The 7,300-nt window shown below is 42.2% G+C and overlaps 1 long non-coding RNA gene across 1 annotated transcript; it reads right to left on the bottom strand.

Moving 5' to 3' along the window:
* Positions 1–859: 859 nt before the first annotated feature.
* Positions 860–2,721, bottom strand: LOC123117531 (uncharacterized). The gene is made up of 3 exons (XR_006457403.1): positions 2,333–2,721; positions 1,842–1,971; positions 860–1,083 (listed from the first exon to the last, which is right to left on the bottom strand). It is a non-coding gene; the product is annotated as an uncharacterized lncRNA (long non-coding RNA).
* Between the last annotated feature and the right edge of the window lie 4,579 nt (positions 2,722–7,300).

Raw genomic sequence — 7,300 nt, 5'->3', positions numbered from 1 at the left:
CGTATCTACCATCACACAATTTCTCATTGTAGCTAGCAGCAACTCATGTTTAATTCCTATCACATAGTGTTGTGTGCCTAGTCAATGTGTGAAGCCTGCCTGGCCTGATCACGTGGCTTGCAGCTGCGACGAAACACACCGGGCAGCCTCGCGAGCCACACCTGACCTACGGCGGCCGCCGCCTTGAGTGGCAACGTCGTCACGTCCCTCACACTGACCCTCAGCTCCAGCGGGCCTCGATCCATGTCGTCTTCGTGCCTCACCACCAGCGGACGAAGGAATCCATCGGCAGCCATGACACCATCCAGTCCACGAACCTCTCGACGACCGTCAGCGTCGCCACCACAAGCCTGTAGCATTACCAACAAAGATTCGGAAACTTCAGTTTCTTCAGAAGAATGACACAGAAAAACAATGCAGTGCATGTCGATGCCAATGTGCTACAATTTTTTTTCCGAGATTCTTATTTAAGCCATAATGCACAACTGAACTACACACTGAAGCAGCACGTAGCTACTTCCATGGTAAAGGATAACGCAAAAGATAAGAAGCAATTCTATTGTGTTGTAAGCCCTAAAAAGAAACAACACCTACGAAGCACATAAGGAGTTAGAGGCATAATTCTTTCGGTAATTTTCTATCTGACCATTTTTCTAAGTAGTCACTTCAATACCTTGATATCTTTCACGTTTTCAAAGATAACAAAGTCCATGAATCTACTATTGGTAGAGCATAGTGACTATACAAACTAAAGCCTGAACATATATACCTGCCAGGTCACAGACTTGACAAATGAATTCTGAAGTTAATGCCTCTTTCCTGAAGAAATCATTTGGTCTGCTCTTTGTTCGTACTACCTAGAAGAATTCATAATACATTAAATCATTCATCTTGTAGTATTTTCCAGTCGAAGGAGAAATTATGAATACAACCTTTGATAGCAAGAGAACTAGCTAAAGTAGAAACCAAAGGACGACATACCTTCCCTCAAACAGGTTATGTTAGATGATCCGCTTGTGTGGTTCTTGTTGAGAGCAGTGAGTAGTTGTCTTCTTGTTGTTGAAACCAGAAAAAGTATTGAACCTGCTGCAAGGTTGCATGAAATGATTTAAAACATTCAAATGAAGCCTCACTTCACTTGCAGTTCATAGAAATATGAATCTAAGCTGGCCAGGAAAAGCACATAGATCCTTGTTCCAATTATTCAACATAAGCTGCTGGCAGCGGACGCCTCTTATATACAGTCAAACAAATGCAGGCATAAGAAGAACACCAAGCTGACAGCGGTGACCAAACTAGTCATCAGCCGGCAAGGGCATCATCATGACCCCATCTACTACTTCAGCGAATGGAAACTTACCCAAATGGACCCCAAGAACGAAAAGGTGAATTTATAATAATGTTGATGTATAATCAAGAAAAATTAATATGGTCACTTATGTAGTCACGTTACACAAACTGGACGCCAGCAGAACTGTGCAAAACCTGAACGACAGGAAGACTAAAGATTGAATTTAATAGCACACATATAACCAAGTAGATGCTTCTATCAACTCATCAATGTGATGATATGAGGGCCTTAGAAAGGAATTAATTCTATACATATTACCACATTTGCTAATAAATAGATATAAAGTTATATTTGAAGAGATTTGGTCTTTCCTTTGGAGAATTTAAGAAAATCCCTTGTAATTCTTATAAGGAAGTCCATAGCAATCAAACGGGGAGGTGCTGACTTGCAATTTAAAGAAATATACACCATGGCTGCTTCAGATGTTCAGTTATATATGGCAAAGCATGATGTGTGTTCAAATGAAATGGTTACTGAAAAATGATCTTACCTTGTTCCAGCAGAACATGTAGTGATCCATAAACATAGTAAATGTTCTCTGAAATCACTGGATCAGGCCTCGTGGTTCCACAGGATGGTGATGTGAACGCACGATTTTTTTTGAGAATTAAGTAGCAAGCCTGCAATGCACAAAATAAATCAAATGGTTAGCAAACCTGCTGTTCGTTGTGAAGCTAGTTTTGTCTTTTTTTTTGCACTAAAATCTTGTGATCAGTCATCACTCAAGGAAGCTTTTTATTATTTTACTCTCCAGTATGTGAATGCAGTGAACTTGCTCCTCCCAACGAAAACAAATAGAGCTACCTGATTTTTTTACTGCAGTAATTTTTCAAACTGTTCTAAAATCTTTGCATCTCGCACATCAAGGAACTCCAACTAAATATAGTGTACGAACTACTCATAAACCATATTGCTATAGTTGTCTGATTTACTCACTGCTATCAATAATGCTTTACTAAGAACTTTCAGTGAGACAGTTACCTGAAGGTATCAATTCTTCAGAGTTTCAGAGACTGGGACCTGACATCAAGCGCCTCCCTGTACAGCGCCGGCTATTAATCCCCACCATAGTGCTACTGTGTTTAGCAGCCTGCACAATATTCAGTAAGCGATGGCGTCATCGTTAGGTGTTGCCGCAGAGACAATTGGTACGCCTGCAGCGCTTCCTGCTTGGGCATGATGCACCCCTCCGACAGGAAGTGCTTACCCAAGCTATGAGCCGTGGAGTTGGAGGTCGTTGGCCCAGCACCGCATCGGAGAAGACGACGGCGAGCTCGACCATCTGCGGTGCATGGTGGTCGTCCTCGTCCATGGAGGACGGTGGCTCCTGCACCGAATCGAAGAGATAAGTGAGGGGGTGGGGAGAGAAGGAATAACGGCAAAGGAGAGGGCATGAATCGAGGGAAGAGGAGAGCTCACCGCGCTGGAGTTGGAGGTATCCGAAACCCTAGCCATAGGGAGGGGTCGCACGCGAGCGCTTGCGACTGCGAGGAGTGTATATGGCCGGAGGGAAGGAAGCACCATTGCGAGGAGAGCTCGTGGGTGTGCTGCACTCCGACAAGTGCCACCAGAAGTAGCCGGAATCGCCCGGTGTTGGTGGCGGTGGCGAGGGTTCACGGGAGGCAGAGGAGAAAATGAGAACGATGGAGGCTGTTTGCTGGGCTGGGTTGGTTGAGTCGCTGGGCTGAGTCTTTTTTTTTGAAACTATCGCTGGGCTGGGTTAGTTGTAGCGCATGTCATGAGCCGCGCTACGAGTTTTAGTGCTAGAGTGTCCTCGCAAACCCTCGCTGCTATTATAATCTGTCAGCTGGGCACTATCGAGGATATTTACCAGTAGCGAGTTTTTTAGCCACGTGCTACAAGTAATATTTACTAGTAGCATGGATCGATACAGCGTGCTACTAGTAAGTAGCAGTAGCGCGGGTCAATATAAAGTGCTACTAGTAAGCGACTGCCTATAAGCTTTTTCCTAGTAGTGGAAGTTCAGGTTATCCAGTACTTTGTGAGCGGCTATCGAGATGGCACCCTCCTCAAACACAAGCTCCTGCGCTATGAGCCGACCACCATGGCAGCGCTCATGGTCACGGAGGACAATTATGCTATGGCCGACTCTACCATGAAGATCCAAGTAGTGCTAGACGATGCCAGCAAGGCGCTGCCGGCGCCGGCTGCCGAAGGCGGCCGCTAGTAGAACAACCAGTAGAACAACAAACTGAAGGCCGAGCAGGCAGCCACTACTAGGGAAAAGGCTAGCAGTAACGCCGGTTTTAGGTATTGCAGTAGCGCGGGGTGGCGCGCTACTGATACGGTGCTACAGCTAAAGTGTAGCAGTAGCGTGTGTTCGCCCGCGCTACTGCTACATCTGCTTATCAGTAACGCTTTTGGTAGACATTGCTACTGGTAATTACTAGCAGCGCGCCTCTCTACCCGCGCTACTACTATTATTACGTATTTCTTTTTTGGTTTATGTCGTAGTCATATGCCATTATACAAGTTTTCATACGGTAGCAATTTAGAGACTATTTTTACATCAGAATGAGTTATTACATCATTGGGTGAAGAACCGTGGATTAGTTTCAAGTGCATGGATGCAAAGCGATCATTGGATCCATGCACTTGAAACTAATCCACGATTCTTTCACCCAATGACATAATAACTCATCATCATCATATCATTAATAACTTATCATCATAATACATCATTATCATATAACAACTCCTCATGATCATCATTTTCATCAATGAGACATCATATAGCAAGTTGGTCACTAGTCATAATCACAATTCCTCCTCAACATCATCATCAACTCTAACACATTGTACCACATAATAACACATTGTACCTAGGACCTACTCCTCTCTAATAGGACCTACTGCACTATCTTAGGTAAAATAGCATAAACAAGATAGGCCCTGACTCTCCATTATGGAGAATGGAGATTAACCTATCTCCAATTCTTTCGCGTCGCACAATGTTGCTTTCAAGTACCTCCCTAGGACTGACCATACATTTTTTCAATCTTTGATTGTCATGTCTACATCGGTTTTAGAAATCCGGTATGAACAACAGTGATGCGTAGGATGACCTGGCCGTAAGCTCATAACATCAAGGTGGCCTTTCGGAAACATCAGATGAGGCACACAATCCTTTGGGATTTTCTATTGAAAAACATAGTAATAACTTTGTAGTTAGCTATATAGTTTTGTTTTAGAAGAATTTATGCAAAAGATGCACGAATGTCGTAAAAGTAAAAAATATTACCATGCCATCTCCATGGATGTTACCATAGTTCAACACATGCACTAGTGGCACGTATTGACCATAATATGCAGGAGTGTGATAATAGATATTGTAATTCTCAAGATCATTAATAAATTAGATCAAATGATTTTTCTCCTAATAAGTTAATTCTGCACCATCGGTATAGTAGGTCATGTCTACCATCTTCCGCACATTCTTTGAAGATTAAAAATAAGCTATCAATGGAGATAAGATGTCAACTATTTTGAAATAACAATATAAATTACTTAATAACTATGTTTGAGAAACTCACATAGCGGTAGAATTGGAAGTGTATCAATAAGGACCCAAATGTCCATATTGTCTTCCTCGATGAGACGATCACCAAGATCCATGGTGACAAGCATACCCTCATGGAAATCATATGCCTTCCAAAGTGCTTCCCAATTCGGGCAACCAAAATGGGATACGCTCTCAGAATTGTATAGATTTACAGCAAAATCAAAACCATGATGGGTCCTTAGGTGAACTATCTTTGTTTCCATACTTTCATGATCTTCAAATCCATCCTCTCCAAGACATAGTGTCTTGCATGGCATGGGATAAGATAGTCGAATTGTAAAAGCCGAAAATTACACATTGAAGAAGAAGAAGTCGAGCTTAATTATGAAAAAACCACTTTACATTATTGCGTACCGTTTCAACATCGAAGGTCGCCTGGAGCTTAATGCTGAAGCGCGGACCTTCTACCAAGTGAGGCCTACCGCAGGAACCCCGGTCGTCGCCGCACCAAGAGCACTCCGCGAGACTTTCATCGTCTGACGACATTTATTATGTTCATAATTCAAAGATTACACTTCTAAAATTCAATTTATGTACTACAAAAACTAAATCAGATCATTATTATTCAGCACGGGTTGACTATTGGTCCGTCGAATCTTTTTTTTAAAAACTCTCAGCTCACATGGTGTATATATTTGAACGTTGGTGATCGTCGCTCCTCCCTTCGTCCCCGAGTGCGCTAAACCAAAATGTCTAGCACACAAGAACGAAGGAGAAGCGACCGCCACGACGATAGTCAGCATTCTTCTTCTCTCACTAATTTTTCGACCTTCGGTGATGGTCGTTACTCCTCCTTCCCCTAGTGCATAACAAAGGTCTAGCACAAGGATAAGAAGGAGAAACGACCCCCACCACAACAGTCGGGATTCTTCCTCTATCATGTATGGAGCCTCGACAGACTTAAAGTCAACCCGAAATGTCATTTAATTATCTTTTTAGAAAATCTAGGCCACTCGATATTTCCTACATATTCGAGCACAAGTCATGACAAAATTCACTGAAATATCTAGCATGACCTTTGCTAAAAAAGGACATATCGAGCGCCTGAAATTTGCTGGGACAGAAATTAATCAACACTCTGGCAAAACATAGGCCACTTGAAGGTGTTACCTGCAAACATGGGCACTTGGGCCAGCACATATCCTATTTGCATTCAAACTTGATGGTCATTGCATTCAAACTTGATGGTCATTGCATTTCAGTGGTTGAAAATATGAACAAAAACATTTCAAAATATCTTATAGGACTCATATTGATATGGAGATTTGGCTGGTCTCACCTCGAGGTTGGAGGGGTTGGTGACGGGGACAACGGCGGCGGCGACATGGAGATTTGGCTGCAAAAATAAAATATAAATAAAAACATTATTATCCTCATCTTAGGACTTAGGGAAACCCTATAAGCTATCAACTAATCAAATGTATACGCCTTGCATAGTGCTCTCCAATTTGAGCATTCAAAATAGGAGCAGTTCTCCAATTTGAGCATTCAATTAGCAAAACTAAATCATAAAATAAATTAGTATTCAAATTAGCATGCATGCAATAAGCAAAATTAAATCATCTCTTGTGTTCGTACATCGTCGAATATTATCACTAATACATCTTGAATAGTATCATACATATAACATCACTAATACAACTACAACCCTAGCGAACGACGGGTATCGGCGCTGGCAGTGGACACCCAAAGAGAAGGAACCATCACAGGATCATAGATCCAGTGAGATCCCTGAAGAACCTGCCAAGTATTGTAGAACCTGCCCTCCAACGCACCCATGTAGCAACGGACGTGCTCGTCCTCCTCGCTGACACGGTGACTTATCACCTTCATGGGGGACGCAAGCCTCCGCATCATCAATGGCCCACATGACCACCATCAAAGAAGGTTCGGGTCAACGACAGGCTGGCTCCTCACCAAACTGCACCCCTCGGAAGGAAGCACCTCCCAGTACCAGCCCAGCGGAGCCCAGTCCCGGAAATAGAACCTCTGATCAAGCTTGCCTCCTCCGCCGAGTCGATGAAGAGGATGCGGGATAGGCATCATCGACGTCGATGTGGGAATAAATTCTTTAAGTAAAAAATAACAACAAATGTGACATGTTCAAAATATGACATGTCCACTTCAAAACGAATCAACCTAGAATTTTGTTTAATACACCTAAAAATAAACTAGTTCTATTAATTTTCTTACTAAAAATAAACTAGTTCTATTAATTCAACTAGTTCAACTAAGCATTTACTATAAATAAAAATAAACTAGTTCTTACTAAAAATAAACTAGTTCAACTAGTTCTATTAATTTTCTTCTAATTCTATTAAACACTTACTAAAACAGTAAAAAAAACTACATTATACAAGAACAAT

This window comes from Triticum aestivum, chromosome 5B (assembly GCF_018294505.1).
Source record: "Triticum aestivum cultivar Chinese Spring chromosome 5B, IWGSC CS RefSeq v2.1, whole genome shotgun sequence".
Classification (NCBI taxonomy): domain Eukaryota; kingdom Viridiplantae; phylum Streptophyta; class Magnoliopsida; order Poales; family Poaceae; genus Triticum; species Triticum aestivum.
The sequence above is the reverse complement of the archived record's forward strand: the minus strand, read 5'-3'. Positions and strand labels throughout refer to the sequence as shown.